This window comes from Sorex araneus, chromosome 11 (genome assembly GCF_027595985.1).
Source record: "Sorex araneus isolate mSorAra2 chromosome 11, mSorAra2.pri, whole genome shotgun sequence".
In the NCBI taxonomy this organism is placed as follows: domain Eukaryota; kingdom Metazoa; phylum Chordata; class Mammalia; order Eulipotyphla; family Soricidae; genus Sorex; species Sorex araneus.
In genome coordinates, this window is record NC_073312.1 from 7,398,970 (window position 1) to 7,417,186 (window position 18,217).

Sequence of the window (18,217 nt, forward strand, 5' to 3'; positions counted from 1 at the left end):
ACACCGAGGATCCAAGAGGAACTTTCCAAGAGGCCACTTTCAACCTAGTTCATGAATACCCTCCGCAGTATTCTCAGTAAACGTTTATCTGCTCACACATGTCCAGGAGAATGGAACTCACTCTTGCTCATTTCATTTCTGGAGAAAGCTGTTGTCATTGTTTGAATAAAAACAAGCTCACCTGTAACCTACATCCATAGGCTTGAATTATGTGCTTTGCAGATGACACAATCGATTTAGTACTTATTCTTCTACATTGTAGTCCTTTAATTATGTGCAAGTGATAAATAATAAAGAGAGATAGTCCAATTCTTCCAAGTATGAATATTTATAAAATCTCTAAGGATATATAGCACAATAGACTCAACACTGATGTGCATGAAGCCAATTTCCAACATAATAAAAGATCATTTTCCTACTTCCAGGAAAGAAGTAAGGCATGCGGAAAGTGAGTTAACCCTTTCCATCTCTTGCGTATTTGTTATTATATCAAAGAAGAAAGAATCCAAAGGAATGAGATCACAATGTGGGCATGGAGGACATTACTTTACTTCTTAGGCACTTTCTTTCCTGGGAGGATTTTGTCAATTATTTTTAAATTCAGAAAATATTCTCCCTGTACTTCATCCCCAGAGAAATCTTTGTGGGAGCCACCAAGAGAATTTTCCTTGTCCTTCCTGGCTATGGCAAGAATTAGAATTCCAGGAAATGAGTTTAGGCAGAAAAAAAGTCAGGTTTTTTTTTCAAATCCTGTTTGCTGGTTTAATGTACAATTTCTTCTGCTCCTAGACTTGCCAGAAGTCTGGACCCTTTCTGGAACCCCAGGGGAAATGAGGCCAAGAATTCAAGTGCAACTAACCAAGCACCCCGCTTCCCAGCCCTATGATGGCTGCAACTCACATGGGTGAGGTCTTACCATGGCTGTGGCTTAAGTTTTCCTGATGACAAGTGAAGTCTGAGCATCTTTCTATTTGTCATCTTGGCACTCTACCCTCTTTTGTTGTGAAGTATTCAAACATCGTGATTACCCGTTTTGAAATTGGGGGGGTGCTTTTTATTTTATTGAAGGGATTTTCAATGGATTTCAAATATTCGTTAGCCTTTTGTTAGTTACGCTCATCACAGCTACTTTTTGTCCAGCGGTGTCTTCTCACTCAACATCACTGTATGATAACATCACTTGTGTGATCACATGTCATTTGTTTGGAGTCTATGCAGCTTATCCTTTTCCACATCGGCGGTTGCTGCTTCTGTTTCCTAAGAAAACTCGCCCTGCTCCCTGTTGTTGAAGATACCTCCTAGACATGTTTTCCGAGGAAACCATAAAGGGATTAGCCTTTATGGGGTTGGCTTTTATTTTTATGCCTACACCCTATCTCAAATTCATTTTTGCATGTGGAATAAGCTAGGGACCAAGGATCTTTTTTTCATGAGGGTACCTAGATGTCCCAGCATTATCTGTTAAGAACACATGTCTCCCCCATTATCCATAAGCAGAGCCTTTCTATGAAACTTTTTGCACGCTCAAATGGTATAAAGGACCACTCAGTGCCCCTACTGCAAACCACAACACCCAAAAGGAGAGAGAGAGAGAACAAATTGGAATGCCCTGCCACAGAGGTGGGGTGGGGCGGGGGGAATGGGATCGGGGGATGGGAGGGATACTGGGTTCATTGGTGGTGGAGAATGGACACTGGTGGAGGGATGGCTCTCGAACATTGCATGAGGGAAAAACAAGCACGAAAAGGTGTGAATCTGTAACCGTACCCTCACTGTGACTCACTAAAAATAAAAAATAAAAATAATAAATTGGTATAAAGGAAAGAACAATTATCATTAATTTATATGGAAAATGCTTTTAGCATCCCAGATCCTAAAGACAAACAACCCAATTACCAAACCACACATAAAAACCTTAAAATAACATAGTAGCATACAGTTACGTGTTACTCTCAGACTAACTTTACTAAATATGGGTGATAAGTACACACCTGTACAAGAAAGGTCTGGGGAATGAGCTTGTCAGGGCCAATCTCATTGCTCAGGATTTCACGGCATCTGAAACAGCTGCTGAAAAACCAACGCTGACCACTCTCTCTGCCTTTTCTTGCCAAAGCCAAAATCACTTTAGATTTCCTTCAAATGGGAAGACAGGAATTAATGTAGGTCTTTTATAGATGCGAAGTGTTGTAGCATGAACTTTGGAAAAGCTGGGGGACACTGGTACTACCTTTTCACATTGACAGAGCATTATCACTGTGCCCCAAAGTGACCGTTCATGTGGATTCACTGAATCGTCTTCATTTTTCCTCCACCTGTCTCTGGAGGTCTTGCTCTGCACCAGTCAAAGCAAAGGGCTTTAAGCAAATATTTATGGCAATTTTATTCATAACAACTGACCCTGGGAAACAGCCAACTGTCCATAGAAGAGAAAGGCACATTCATACAGTGGAATTATAGTCAGTGAAAACAAGGGTGGCACAACTGCTCCACGCAAGAACCTGGATCGATCTCAAAAGCATTGTTTTGAGCAAAAGAACCTGACATGAAAAACACAATATTTTTCTGTTGATATAAGCGTCTAGAAAAGGCAAGACCAGGTTGCAGTGACGGAAAGCAAAAGAGTGGTGCGCCCTGGGTGAACACCAATAGTACAAGGAATATTCTAAAGCCTTAGAAATAGTCTATACTTAGGTGGGTTGTTGGCTGCACAGAGCCTTCACTCTACTAGGCAAGTCAATTCTACTTTGTTGTGTGCACGTTATAGCGCAAGAGTTTTTTTTAAGAGGTAGAACAAAAGAGAAAATGATGACAAGTCACAGGATAGGAGGAAATCAGCACAGTCCCCAGGCGTCATCTCATGCCAAACCCTCGGTTCCTCTGAGTATTGTCCCTGCCCTGAGGTTAGATGCGCTCAGCACAAGAGCCATGGCTGTCGATCAAATACACAACAGCGCGCTTGCTTTCAGAAAATATTGGCAGCTGCTTAAATGCTCCTTACAAGAAGGCACTGAGATAAGAGAGAAAGTTGTTTCCCTGGCCACTGATCCCAGGGAGCTCAATACCTCCAGCCCGTTCTCTTGGGCAGCTCTTCATTTGTGTTCAAATTCTTCTTGGCCAGAAACCTTGCTTGTGGCAGTTCCCTAGGCTAGTCACTTCCAATCCTCAGACAAAAGCAAGGACCAGAGCTGTTCCTCTGGTCTTTCCCTCTGGTCAGGGCAGCCAGACTGTTCATCTGGCAGATCACTTCCTTCAATACCCCCTCTTACCTTAGGAGGTAGGGGAAATGGTCCCCTTTGTGAGTCAGGGCCCTCCAGACTTGACTAGCAGGCTGGGGATGAAGTCAGCTGCGGTTCCAGCTCACTCAGCATCACTGGACCATGAGACTGGGCCACCTGTCTTCAGAATACCAACGCTTACCTTAGGCTGTCACACCTCCTCATAGGTTCACTCATGTCTCAACGAGGCTAGGACCCCTCAAAAGTCCACTTTTCCTGTGTCAATTCTTTCAAGTGGTATCATACCTTATGAGAAGAGATTTTTAATTTTTCATGTCTATTTGCCATTTGCAACTCACTATTTTCATGAGTTACATCCTTTGACATGAGCGTGTGTCAAAAAGCTATTATTGTTACTATTGTTGTTGTTATTTTAGAAACTTTGAGAAGGATGAAGCAATCACATGTCCACACCACTAGATGGTCATTAACAGAACTAAAAGACAAATGTTCCCATCACAAGTCCAGCGTTCTTTCCAGAATGCCAAGACATGCCACCCTATTACAGAAACCATTGTCTTTGTTTAAGGCTTACTGGGACTCTTTCTGTCTCTGAGCCACTGAGACCTAATGGGATCATTAAAAAACCTATTACATCTTCAAAGTCTGGCACTACATATGGTCTTTTGAGTAGTCCCAGGAGTAACCTCTGGGCACAGAACCAAGAGAAGCCCCTGAGTACCACCCCAATCCCAAAACCCTAAAGGAAAAGAACTGATTGTATCAATCACATTGTTTGCTAACTATCTACCATGTGCTGAAACACTGTGGAGAGAGATGTGGGACGTGGAAGGCTACAAAGTTAAGTCAGGAGAACAATAACACCCACAATATATAAAGCAAATGACTAAGTGCTGCCTCAAGTGACGTAGACAATGGTTTGATTCATCCATCCACTGGGGAGTACAATTCCATTGCAGTGTGACTCCCTCCCTCCTTGGCTTCTACTGATCCTTGCATGTGCCCGGGGATTATTGGTGGAAGTCAGTGAAGGAGAGTGATGCTAGGCCAAGCTGGTCCCTGCCCATTCTACCCGATGCACATCTTATTCAATTCACAGGTCTGTTTTGTAACTTTCCAGGACGCAAGATGTTCTGACACTTGAGTAATAAGTGATATTCACAAGACGTTTTCCCCTTCTCCCTGGAAGGGTGCTAATGAGAATGTACCATATCGTCCCTCTTCCCTACCTTGGTTAAAGCAGAACAAGAACAATCCCCTCCCTCTTAAGTTCCACGTCATTAGACCTACGCACCAGCAGCATCTTTAATCAAAGCAGAGAAAAAGCAAAGTTGAGGCACCCACAATTCCAAACGATTTCCTTTGATTTTGCCTGTTGACTTGGAGCAGACGCCTAATAATTGGCCATTGTACAGACATGAATAGAACTTCCTCGAGTCCCCACGATTCTAATGAGGGGCCCCTAGGAAGAGGGGCAGGTGAATGGACCTGCCAAAGATCACGGACAGAGATCACACCCGCACATCTCTCAAGCATCAGAGCTTGAGTGAGTCCAAATCACCTAGGTCCCCTCACACCCCTCACTGCAGTTTAAATTTTGAAATCTCCCTAAATCCACAGGACACTGTAGTCACCATCCATACACCCTCACCCAGATTCACTAGTTATCCACCACGGTGTCATCTGGATTACTCTCTCTTTCTCCCTCTGTGTTACCCTGTGTGTTTCAGCATGTGCACCTGTGTGTGTGGCTGAGTCTCTCGTATTTCTTTGTGGAGTCATTGAAAAAAGGCCGCTGGTTATGTCAACATGGGTGTGATAGGGACATTCCCTCTATGATCACAACATCATCCCCTCGCTTAAGAAGATGAGCAATGAGTCCACAAAAATAGGATCCAGACCACATTCAAATGTCTCCACAATATAGTTCATTACCTGGGACTTGATGGGGCAACTTTATTTCAACCTTATTATCTTCTCAAGTCCCTTTATGTGGTTGTGTGATATTCAAACTTGGAAGATGCTGAACAATTTCTTGTAGAATGCCAAGTTGAATCAACATTTTTTTTTTTTTTTTGCTTTTTGGGTCACATCCAGCGATGCTCAGGGGTTACTCCTGGCTCTGCACTCAGGAATTACTCCTGGCGGTGCTTGGAGGACCATATGGGATGCCGGGGATCGAACCCAGGTTGGCCGCGTGCAAGGCAAACGCCCTACCCGCTGTGCTATCGCTCCGGCCCCTGAATCAACATTCTTGATCTGAATGTTTCTCCCGGTGTCATTGAACTTGTTCCTCTATGCCTGTCCCCCACCCCAGAGTGCCTGTCACCTGTGATGATGTCTACAGACTCCCTTGGCTTCAGATGAAAGACCAGGGGCCGGACCTCATCATGGAGAGCACCGGTTGGGGTGCTTGTTGACCGTGCTACTCAGGACTCCGGAGAAAGTGAGGATCCCCAGATCTCTCAGTCTTCCCTCCAAAGTTACTACCTATCTAGAGTTTTCTTGACAGAGTCCTGACAGCCTGGTCCCACCCAGAGGCAGATGCTGAACATGTTGAAGGCTCTGAACTAAGCCTTAACCACAAACCAACCTGATCAAGCCAGGGAGCAGCCTCGAAGCCCTCGTCTCTGTTGTTATAATGAGGAAGAGAAATTAAGCTTGTGAATAGTGATAAACATCCCCAAATCATAGCTTGAGCCCAACCTTTGTCCAGAGTGCTCAACCCCCGTGCTGGAGACCCTCATATCAACCTCCTCCTGGGGTGGAGGGTGGAAGGAGAGGGAACCTCTAGAATGAGTGCAAATGGCAGAGGGAGTGTGTGACACGGCAGCTCACTGGCCGACTTGCCCCATGTCCTAAGCACTTGAGCACCACCAAGTGTGGCCCTGGTGGCCCCAGCACCACTGGACAGTAGCATCACTGCACGGCCGGCCCTGAGCATTGAACTGTGCAGCCCGGTTAGCCAAGGACAGCTGGGATTGGCCCCAAGCACTGCTTTGGAGCACCCCCAAAAGTATAAATAAGTAGCACCATGAGGTATACATTTTTTTAAAAAATAAAGACTACAGGGGCTGGAGTGATAGCACAGCGGGGAGAGCGTTTGCTTTGCATGCGGCCGACCCGGGTTCGATTCCCAGCATCCCATATGGTCCCCTGAGCACCGCCAGGAGTAATTCCTGAGTGCATGAGCCAGGAGTAACCCCTGTGCATTGCCAGGTGTGACCCAAAAAGCAAAAATAAAATAAAATAAAATAAAAAATAAAGACTACAATTGTTTTATTTTTTATTTATTTATTTTATTTGCTTTTTGGGTTACACCGGGCGATGCACAGGGGTCACTCCTGGCTCATGCACTCAGGAATCTCCCCTGGCGGTGCTCAGGGGACCATATAGGATGCTGGGATTCGAACCCGGGTTGGCCGCGTGCAAGGCAAACACCCTACCCGCTGTGCTATTGCTCTAGCCCCTACAATTGTTTTAAATTGAACGTCAGACCTGCAGGTGCAAGGCTAGTACTCAAAGACCATGATTCTACATGGTTCTTCGCCAATTTCCTTCAGCTCCTACCAGTATTAGATAGGCAAAAAGCCACCTGAGTGGAGAGGAGAAAAGTGCCCTGTTTTCAGTCTGTCCCTGTCAGGGCTTTTCGGGGGCCCATGAACACATTTGTGGTACCAAAGAGGAGAAGCCGGCATCCTCGGCGTATCAGCCTGCAGTGGCCAAGTGAGTCACTGTGGGTCTGGGAAAGGCGCCGCGCTGCTGTCTATGAAAGCCGTGAGGTGTGAGCACAGCCGGGCGGCAGGCCTGTGCTGGGCAGGGGGGGGGGGGGCGGGGGGGAAGGGGGGCCCTCGGCTGGTTCTCTGAGGCTGCCTGCACCATCGCTTCCTCCAGCTGCCTTGGTGGATTCCACTTGGGCTCCGTTCAGGGGCTCCGGTCCAACAGGCAGGGCTTTCAAATATATTTTTAAGCACTTCAGAAATCATAATAAAAACAGAACATGCCCCTTCTCCCGGTGACCTATTAAATCTGAACACATCTGAGGTTGCCGGAGGGGAACGAAGCCACTGCAGACGCTCGTTCCGTGCAGCCTGGAGAAATGTCGGTCTCCACGGCCCAGGCCCGACTGTCCAGTGCAGATGGTGGGGCTGAGCCGGGCAGCCCCGTCGAGCCCCTGCGTCATTCTCTGCATCTAACGCACAAATGAGGACATGCTGTCTTCTGGGGACATGCCCTTGACCCTGAGAAGAAGCTGGTGTGCTAGGAAAGGTGCAAGATGGACGTTTGCTCAATGCTGGGGGCACAGTAGCCTCTTGGGACACACAGTGGTGGGGGGGCAGGCAGGCAGAGGTGCTTTTTCCAGGGGTTCTTTGCCTTCTGTTTGGCTATTATTTGTGGGAAGCAAGTGGTTATTGGATCTTGATAACAATGCAGTTCTGAAAACGATCACTTCCCATCTCTCTCGCTTCTGGACCCAGTGAACTGAAGCCTGTATTCGGTGATTGCAAAGTTAGATCTGAAAAATCCATTGTGAGCCTTTGCAACTCTGTGGCAGGCATGAAAACAGGAATTTTTTTCTCCCGTGCCATTCAAGCAACAAAGAGAAAAAAAATATGGGAGGCAGAGAGGGAAGAAAATAGGGCAGCAACTTCTACAGTCTTCACTGTGCTTGGAGGCTGAGTGCTTGCAGTTTCCTGGAGAAGTGAGCCCAAGGTCCGAGGTGACGGGACAGGAAGGTCCAGACCAGCTGAGTCCTAGAGGGCTGGTGATCCCAGGACCTCCAGCAGGACCAGAGTCAATGCACACCCCACCCAATCTCCCAGGAACCAGGGAACAGCTGAGAGGCCCCCATTGGTGGTTGAAGGCTTCACAGCTCTTGGTTTTCCCCAGATGGTGATGACTCAAGACACAGTTCTTAGCAAAACGCAGCTGGTGTTTGCAGTGGTGAGTCGAGAGTCAGTGAACTCCAAGGAGTTTGGGTGGAACCCCAAGCATCTGCTCCTCCCATTTCCTGTTTTTAACTCCACCCATAGCATCTTGTGTGCCGTCACATCAACTGTTCTTGAGCTCCCCAGGTGAGGGAGAAAACTGAGGCTGAGGGAGATGAGTCATAAGCCTATGATGCCATCGACTAATCAACTAGGTTCCTACCTCATCCCAGAGTCACCTGGGGTCCAAACCTTTGCTCAATCACACCTCCAGATCTCTGACTTAGCGCTTCTTCTGGGTTACGACAGCCAAGGCTCAGTCCATCACTTGTCCCATGACAAATCAGCAGCAGAAAGTGCCAGGCAGACACAGTGGCTGCGTGTCACGGGCCAGGGTGACTGCTGTTCTCTATCACCACATCTCACCATGTCGAAGGAGCACAGAAGGAGAGTGGCTTCTAGAAGGCTTCCAACACGAGTCCCCACAGCGCCACCAGCTCTGTGCTTCAAAAGTCTGTCTCCATGACCTGGATTGGGAAAAGTGCTGGCCTTGCACACGCCGATCCCAAGGTTCAGTTCTGGACACTCCATATGTTCCCCAGAGTCCCGACAGGAGTGATCCCTGAGCAGTAGCTACTTGGTGCATTAGCAAAGTCTCCCTCTGCGGGGAAGGAGGGCTGGGAGGAGGGAGGGTTGCAGCTCTGGGGCTTCTCTTAGGACCATTGAGGGGCTGGAGGGTGGGTCTCCATAAGAGGCTGGAAAAGCAGAGAGATTTGGGGTAGGGGGCAGGAAATTAAGGCATCTCCCTTTATCTTCAAAGACTCTTTCAAAACTGAATTCTAAAGCAACCTAGTCTCCTGGAGAGCAGGGCCGGGGAGAGTTTCTGCCGCCTGGTTTCCAGTGCTGGGAGAGGCCTGGGAGAGAAGCACTCGCCTTGCACGGGGCTGCCCCAGGCTCTACACCTGCAGAGTAGAGTCTCTGCAACATTGCTAGAAGAGATCCGTGAGCACTGAGCCAGGACGAATCCCTAAGTACCCCCAGGTGTGGCCCAATCCCCCTCCCCAAAATGAAAAAAAAATCATTATTTAGCATAATGCTAAAGCACCAGGTCCAAATGAGAAGGAAAGTCACTCTTTGAGGCAGGTGCACTGGTTTGACCACCCACCGCTGCTCTGAAACTCCTCCAACCTTGAAAACCCATCTTTAGACACCCTTGAAAATTGGGGGTGTCTTCCCATAAGGGCCAGGAATATTGCCCCATAGTTGGAAGCCTGTCTCATGGGCTGGAGGAGAAGCAGCTGGAATAGAGAAGGGATCACTAAGTCAAGGATGGCTGGAGGGATCGTTCGGGATGGGAGCTGTGTGCTGAAAGTAGATAAAAGACTAAACGTGATAACCTCTCAATATCTGTGTTGCAAACCCTAATGACCCAGAGTAGAGAGAGAGAGTATGGGGGAAACTGTCTGCCATGAAGGCAGGGAGAGGGTTGGACAGAAGGGGGTATACTGGGGACATTGGTGGTGGAGAATGTGCACTGGTAGAGGGATGGGTGTTTGATCATTGTATGATTGAAACTTCAACTTGAAAGCTTGTAACTGTTTCTCATGGTGATTCAATTAAAAAAATTGAAAATCCATAAAATTGGGGTGTCCAATACTACTCCTTCTCAGCTCTTTCTCACTCCTGTGGATGAGCCTCCATCGGGGAAGAAAAATTCCTACCCGCTGCTCAGAAATGGACTCTGTCCTCTCTGGTGTGACTCCTGCCAATGCCTCGACTCTTGTCTGCACAGAATTATAAATCTGCTGGGAAGTGAACCAGCATTGCTCTGCCTCTTGCTGTAACATCACACGAAACTCACTAGGCCACCTTTGGCTCCACCAGGATTTAGCGAACTCTGCGCTGTCCTCTTGCTCAGCGGGCTGGCATGTCACGCAGGGGACGGGCTGCATGCACAAGATTGAAACTGACAATGACATTATCGCCTCCATCTCCACGGACCTTACCAGCCCCGTCATTATTGTCTGCGGTTTCAAATAATCTGATGGAATTTTTAGACCTCAGTTTTTAAAAAAGCTCTTAGCTGCGGTATTCGTTAAGTATCTCCTTGGCAGGGCAAATGTCAGAACTTCTAAAGTGATGGACTGTATGAAAACAAAATTCAGCCTCAAGAGAAATGAGAACGAGTGTGAATCTTAGTGTTCAGCCACTCAGTGCCTGGGCTGTGTGTGATCCAGCCAATAGAAAGCCTGGTGACAGCTCTGGAATACCCAATAAGGTGACAGGGGAAAGGGAGCAAAGGGCGTGGCTTTTTCTTATTAAATCCCCTGCGAAAAGATGTCTACACCCGGGTTATAGCAGCATTAGTCACAAGAACCAACCAAAGGTGGAAGCAAGCCAGTTGCCCCCAGATTAATGAATGGGTAAATAAAATGTGGTGTAGACACACAATTCAGTGTCTACTGAATTCAGTGTCAAAGGACAGGGGCCAGCCCCAGGCTATTGCACGGATCAATCCTGAGGACAAGACATGGACAGTATCTTGGAGCTGCTGGACACAGAAAGTAGATTGGTACCACCAGGGGCCAGTTATAGGGAGGGACAGGGAATTGGTATTAACGGGGAATTTTAGTACAGAATCATGAGAACATCCCAGGGACAGACCACAGTGATGGTTTTTACAACAATGCAAAAATGCAATGCCACAAAACTGTACACTAAAATAAATTATCTAAGTGGATTTTTACTGGGCTGGAGCGATAGCACAGCAGGTAGGGAGGGCATTTGCCTTGCATGCAGCCAACCCAGGTTCGATTCCTCCACCCCTCTCAGAGCTACCGAGAGTATCTCACCCGCACTCCAGAGCCTGGCAAGCTCCCCGTGGCGTATTCGACATGCCAAAAACAGTAACAACAAGTATCACAATGGAGATGTTACTGGTGCCCGCTTGAGCAAGTCGATGAGCAACGGGATAACAGTGACAGTGACAGGATTTTTACTTAAAGAAAACAGAACCTCTGCCTGAAGGATTTCCCATCGTGATGTCTTTCCATCAACGTAAGAATCAAGCCAGCTGTGATTCCCAGCCTCCCTTTGTGTCTATGCTGTTGACCATCTTAATTCTCATTTGCAATGCACCTCTTTCAAAATCCTGGCCAAGAAACTCATATTGAGATGACCTTTTTAATACAGAATAATAAAATCTCTGACGTCTCTTGGGTAAAAAGTTTAGGCACCTAAAACTTTCCGCTCATAACTTGAGAGCAGTTTAGCAAAGAATGAGCAGGTCAGAAGGGTCAGTGGCTTCAAGACCCAGAGCTCTGCACATCGCAAGCCCTCCCCTCCCCAGCGTCCTCACGCACACCTGCCTAGCAGCACTCGTTCACTTCCTGCCTTACCAAGAGGACTTTTGTGCCATCAGAGAACCATACCGCTCATTCCAAAATCAAAGGACCCCTCCTGCCCATCAACAAGAACATAAAAGGAGAGTATTCAACTGTGTTGCATGAACTTGGCTGTCGAATCACCCGTGGGCTACTAAAGATGCAGAAATCACACCAAATAGCATCTCGGGATTCTGGTCCTGGCTCCACTTTTTATTAACCATAATCGCTGCTAACTGCGAGGGTCAGAAAGTCTGAGTGATGCAGAGCAGACACAAGGACCTGTCTGGCTCTCAGCCCCCACTCCCTTGCCCTCACCCCCCACCCCTCTGTTACACGCACCTTATGACCCCAGCATCCACACATGGTCTGTATCCTTAAAGACCCCCCACAGCAAGACAGTGGACCATAGCTCCCAGCCCCAGTCATTGAGCAAGAGTCAAGGGGGGTCTGGATGTGGTTCTGAAACTCTAATGTCCCCGAGCCCTGTGGTTGACCCACCACCTGGGGGGTTACCCTGACCACAGCTATTTCCGGGCGATGTCTCAGTAAACTGGGAGCCCCCCTCTCCTGAGCACCCACTATGCAAGGCAAGCTCTGCCAACCCAGCAGCCTATCCATCACCGCATCTGTTCTGCAGCTTAACAAGGCAATACTAATAATGACAACAACAACAATAATAATAGCTATTGCTGTCATCTACTCTTTAGCTGCCAAGCACGGCTCCGGGCACTTGGCATTTCTTCATGACTTTAATTCTTTTTTACAAGTGTCTGAGCTATTTTACCCATCTCCGATGAGGCATAGGAGAGATCGTGAAAGGCAGTGAACTGCAGAAAAGGCGTTGACCCGGACAGTGAGGAACCTGCTGAGGGCGGGATCCCTGGGTGGAAGGAATTCTGAAGCTGAGCTGAGAATGTATGAGAGCCAGGGAGAGGCTGTGAGGGTCTTTAAATTGGTATGTGTGTAGGGGGGGAGAGGGATATGTTTTGGCCTCAGGGAATAATTGGCATGAGGAGAAAGAGATCTCTGTTTCCCATGGAAAGCACCGAGAGAGAAGAGAGGGTCTAGTCTAGTAAAGCAAAGAACTCAGTCCAGTGAGCTATTTTTTCACAAGCAAATCATTAGAAACTTTGTAGCAGAAGTAGAAGAGACAAAGAACCATATCCAAAGAGCGGATTCACTGTGGTCCAGCTCTTTCTCAGCATCTATCTCTGCAAACACAAACGCTTCCCTTTGAAAGGACATATGCACCCCGTGTTCGTTGCTGCTCTTTGTACAACAGTCAGGATATGGGAACAAGCCCAACAACAGAGAAATGGACGGGGGAGCTGTGGTACATATAGGCAATAGAATAGTACGCAGCTGTAAGGAAAGTTGGAATCGTGCCATTTACTGCAACATGGATGGAGCTGGAGGGGATTGTGTGAAGCAAAAGAAATCAGAGAGAGAATAAATACCAGGTGAGCTCGTTCATCTATGGAAATATTGAGAGTCAAAATAAGAGCAGAGACAATAATAAGCAAGGATAAACCAAGTACCTCACAGAGGGCAGGAGAAGAGACCAGACTAGGAGTGACATGAAGACAGTGATGGACGGTCATGGGCACATTGGTGGCCAGGGGGGTCATAGTCAATATCTATATCAAAGCCATCAGTTTTACCCCCATTATAACTCCTTAGACTATAAGATATTTTTTAATTTAATAAAAGAAGCTGAGTAAGAGCACATGAAACCCAGAAACAGAAATGTCCTAAGATCCACCTGGCTGGGCCCCTGTGCTGGGGTCCTGCCACTCTCATTCCTGGGGCCATAAATTCCCTCCCAGAGTCCTGCATTGGTGGCGCTTCTCACAGACCGGAGCCTTATGCCCGCGAGGCTTCTGGAATCTCTGGCAAAGCCTCCTGACCTCACTCAAGAGCCCCCTCCTCTCCCGGTCCACAATGCTGCAGGAGTACATGTGCCCCTGGTGGGCCAGTGAGCCTGGAAACGGGGGACAGAGCGCGGAGGTGCATGTCGAGAGCGCCCAGGTGTAGCTCTCACCTGGCAGGTCATCCTGCAAGATTTGCCCGCAGTTCTTCTCTGCAGTCACTGTTGCAGCCTTACTCACTCTGGAGGGTCCCACATGCAGCCCAGACAGAGCCCTCATTACCAGTGACGTATGTGGGGTGGGGAGGAGACCAGGATGATGACTGCAAGCTCCCAGAGCTGGTGGCCTGGACGCCCAACACGCACAATTTTGTTTTGTTTTGGGACCACACTAGGTAGAGCTTCCATCTGATCCTGTGCTCAGGGATTCACTCCTGGCGGGGCTCAGGTGGACCATAGGGGGTGCCAGGGATGGGATCCAGGTCAGCCACACGCAAGGCAAGTGCCTGGTTTGCTATCCTGCAGCTCTGCCCCCCTGACCGCCGCTCTTGCTGTACTTCCGCTCTGCCCCCCATGAGCACTGCACCACTGCTCAGAGGAACAATGGGGAGCGATGAACAGGGACGTGCAAACTCTGCCTCTCTGTAAACCTCTGCCCTGGAAGGAGTCCCCAGAACCGGGATTCTATCTGCATCCCCCCTACTTCCTGCAGACTGAAATCAATCTGCAAGGAGCCATGCAACCAGAGATCCCGATGGGAGGTGACACTTTTTTTTTTTTTTGCTTTTTGGGTCACACCCGGCAATGCACAGGGGTCATTCCTGGCTCATGCACTCAGGAATTACCCCTGGCTGTGCTCAGGGGACCATATGGGATGCTGGGATTCGAACCTGGGTCGGCTGCATGCAAGGCAATCACCCTACCCACTGTGCTATCACTCCAGCCCCAGGAGGTGGCACTTTTGCACATTTCTAGTGCAACACTGGGGGCAGGTGCAGACTGTGAGCCGGTGAGCAGCACCCCCTTCTCTGCGACTGTGTGGGTGCAGCCCCATGGGGCAACTGAAGGCCAGACATACACGAGTATATGGTGAGGACATACAATCACCACCATGATCGGAACCCCACAGCCGGTTGAGAGTGACATCAGGAGGAAGCTCAGAGTGGAGAGTTTTTTTTATTTCCAAGGAAAAACCGCCTGGAAATTCCCAAAGCAAATGGTTTGACTCCATCATCTGCATCCGGACAGCTTTGCTTGTGCAATATCTGAGAGAACGTGCATAAGACTAAGATGCTGAGATGAATGTCTAGCTATTATGGAAGCGCTTCTAACTGTCCAACGAGCGTGCACAATTAAAAAGCAATATTTTTAAAAGTGCTACGGAGATCCAGCACCAGGCAATGGGCCGGTGTCAAAGGAGGACATGGAAGATTGATTGATTGGGAGGGCAAGTTTGGGAGCTGTGAGCCCTCTTGCGGCCACAATGAGCAGTGCACCCTCTGGCTCCGCACCCAGAGAGCCGGTCGTCCTGGAGGAATTGGGGGGAGGGGAGGGGGCGGCCCCTTCGCCAGCTTGGGAGCCTTGGGTCTACGGGAACTGTCAGAAAGTAATCAAAGTCTCCTTCACTGCCACCTTCGAGGACATTAGGACAAAGCCAACCTTCCCTCATCTCTACTATCATCGGAAGCGTTCCCCGTTCAGGGGACTGCAGGTGGCCCTGATGTCCAGCAGCGTTTGCCGGGCGCGGGAGGGAGCACTGTTGTGTTCTGCGCGTGCTGAAACCACGGCTCCAGGACCCTGTCCAAGGCTCTCGTTCGTCTCACCTGACAGCCACCTTCTCTAGCACTGTCTGCAGTCAGGTCACACACTCAGCGGCCACCCCCACCAGCTCTCCTGCCTTCTCTCTGCAGGAGGGATAAAAGCACCACCCGATGTGACTCCCGCTCTCCTGGGTGTGTGTCTCATTCCTCCCTGCAGCCCTGGGCTCCGGCACTTAGCATCGGGGAGCTGTGAGTGACTTTTGGGAATACGCGTGGTAAGAGCAGACCAGCGGCCTCCAGAGTCAGAGAGAGGCTGGTCCTTCCCAGGTGCTTACACTCTCTGTGTGGGCCCTGGGCCCCCCCAGGGTGCTGCCGCAGTGGGGTTCACTTGGAGCGCATCCCGCAAACCCATTCTTCTCCTTTAGCTGCCATCCGGGCTGGAGGTCCTTTTTTTTTTTTTTCTATCCAGGTGACAGCAGCAATGTCACTGGCCATTCCTCGGCACTTGAATAGCTCCTTCCTCCCGCCAGGACGAAACCCTGTGGACCCCAGGTCCCGCAGGGCCACCAGAACGCACGGTGGCTTTCATTCCAGCTTCCCTGCCAGGACTGCGGCCATGGGCAGGAGGGCAGGAGGCTGCCAGCTCTCCCTCGGGCTCCACTCTGCTCTGCCAGCTGGAGCCAGGGGGCTAGGGCCTCCCTGTCCCTTTGAAGAGCAGGTCCAATGGCAAATATGGCCCCTCTGCTGGGCATCAGGATGCAACCGTGCTAACTCCTCCATCCTTCTCTGCCGCTGGGGTCAAAGAACCCTGCTGGGCCCCCCAGTGCCGGGCTTTGCCGGGAGCACTGTCACCCTGAGTCCACCTCGCTACTCTGCCATGGGGTATTACCATTCCCAGTTTTGCAATGATGCCAGTATCAAACGGCCAGTGACTTACCTGGGGTGCCAAGGTCTCCGGATATGAGGTTCATTGCTCCTTTTCTCTCTGTCTGTCACTCCTCACCCCTGCTCCGCTGTTGTCACTGACAATGTTGGTTAAGCACCACAGCATGGGGGACACCACTGTGCAAGTCAGGCTCCAGACACCCGGTCCACTAAGGGAGGCCTCAGAGGGTGGGCAAGGGACACACAAGACCACCCAACTTGACCCTGAGAATTCACGACTGCTGAGTGGTTTATGAAGCACCTACTATGTAGGCTGGCATGTAGTAGGTGTTCAATAAATATCCAAGTCTCTGCATATCACCCGTAAGGTGGTGGGTTGCAGAGATCCAGCCAGGCCCCCTTCGCCCTCCCCCTCCTGCGTCAAGATGAATATTCAGGCAGCTTCTCATCGGGTTCCAAGAGCTGTCTGTTTACACGTGTTACCTTGACAACGTTGTCCTTCGGCTTCGCCAAGTTTCATGAACAAGGTCACCCTTTGGTTGAGGCTTTCAAGAAAGGCACAGGCCGACTCAAGCCCGAGGGGCGCTTCCTGTCAGAGGCGCCTCTCCTAAAGCCAGCCCCGGGGTAAACAGACTCGAGGCAGATCCAAACGGGACGGGGTGGAACGGAAGCCGCTCTCTTTTTCATCCTGCCAACTCTGGGTTTGTGCAAATGAAAAACTTCTGTTCTTGGACGCAGTCAGTCTGGAAAAAGGGAGTTTGTTCTCTACAAATCAAGTTTCTCTTGTCAGTAGGCATTGATGTGCTTCACTGTCCCCTAAGCTGTGGGGGAGAAGTCAAGTCTTTGAAGGGTGGATTTGCAGTTCATTGTGCTGAGCAGCAGTTTGACATGGCTGGTGGAAGGCGTAGGAGAGACGGCACCGTTAGCTCCTCCCCCTTCGAGGTCTCAGAGACTCCATGCACAGTCCATGCCGGAGGACGGTTTGGGAAAATGGAAGGGCTCGTCCAAGGCGAATCATTTTTAAAAAAAAATTTATTTAGTCACCAGGGACCCCAAAGTTATTCACGATTGCAATTCAGGCATATGACTTCCAACACCAGTCCCTTCACCGGACTCCGCTTCCCTCCACCAAAGTCCTCAGTTTCCCTCCAAGACCAATATTTTGTTGTTGTTGTTGTTGTTTTAGAGCCACGCCCAGCAGTGCTCACACCTGGCTCTGCACTCAGGGATCACTCCTGGCAGCCTTGGGAGACCATATGGGGTTCTGGGAATGGAACTTAATCAGCTGTATGCAAAGCAAGTGCCCTACCCGCTATACCACCGCTCTGGCCCCCAAGACTAATCATTTTGGATCAACCCATGTCACCAGACTCAGTTCTTATGTTCCTGCTCATTTGGGCTCATTTTCATGTGCTGGGAATGGATGTCACTGTCCTTCTGACTTGGACACTCCTTGCAGGGCAGAGGAGAGTGGACAGCAGGTGTCCACTTGGCCCTTAATGGCAGGAGACACAGAGCATCAGCCACCATCACCCACAGATGCAGGCTAGAGGACAATCAGGTGCCCCCGTGGTGAAACTGGCATGGTACAGCCGGGCCAAGTCACTGCAGCCATTAGAGGTACTGAGGTGACAGGTGCAGAGTCCCACTTCATCCTGGTGGTCTGAAACTGCACAGTCCATGTGAAAACCAGATACTCAGTGTGTGACTCCAATCAAACCGGCATTTCAACTCACACTTTGATGCAAAAGGAGAAGACAAATCCCATCACGGTCTGATCCATAAAACCTTGGCTGACTTTTACTTTATTTTCTTAATTCAGGTTTATTGAAGTGTCATTTGTGTGCAATAAAATTCATCCTCCTGAGCTGCACAGTTCACTGAGTTGGAATAATCATGTACCCATTGCCATAATTGATTTACAGAAACTTTTTTTTACTTCAAGAAACTCCCATGGGGAGACTGGGCATCAGTGCATGTGCGGGACCCTGGGTTCAATCTGCAGCACCACGCCCCAGAAATGTAAAGTTCCAGTATGTAAAGTTCCTACATGTATGTTCCAGTATGTAAAGTTCCTACATACTTTACGATATACCGTATCCTTCTATCCCATCCTTGGAAAGCTCTAACCTGAGGGTTTGGTCCCAATTCT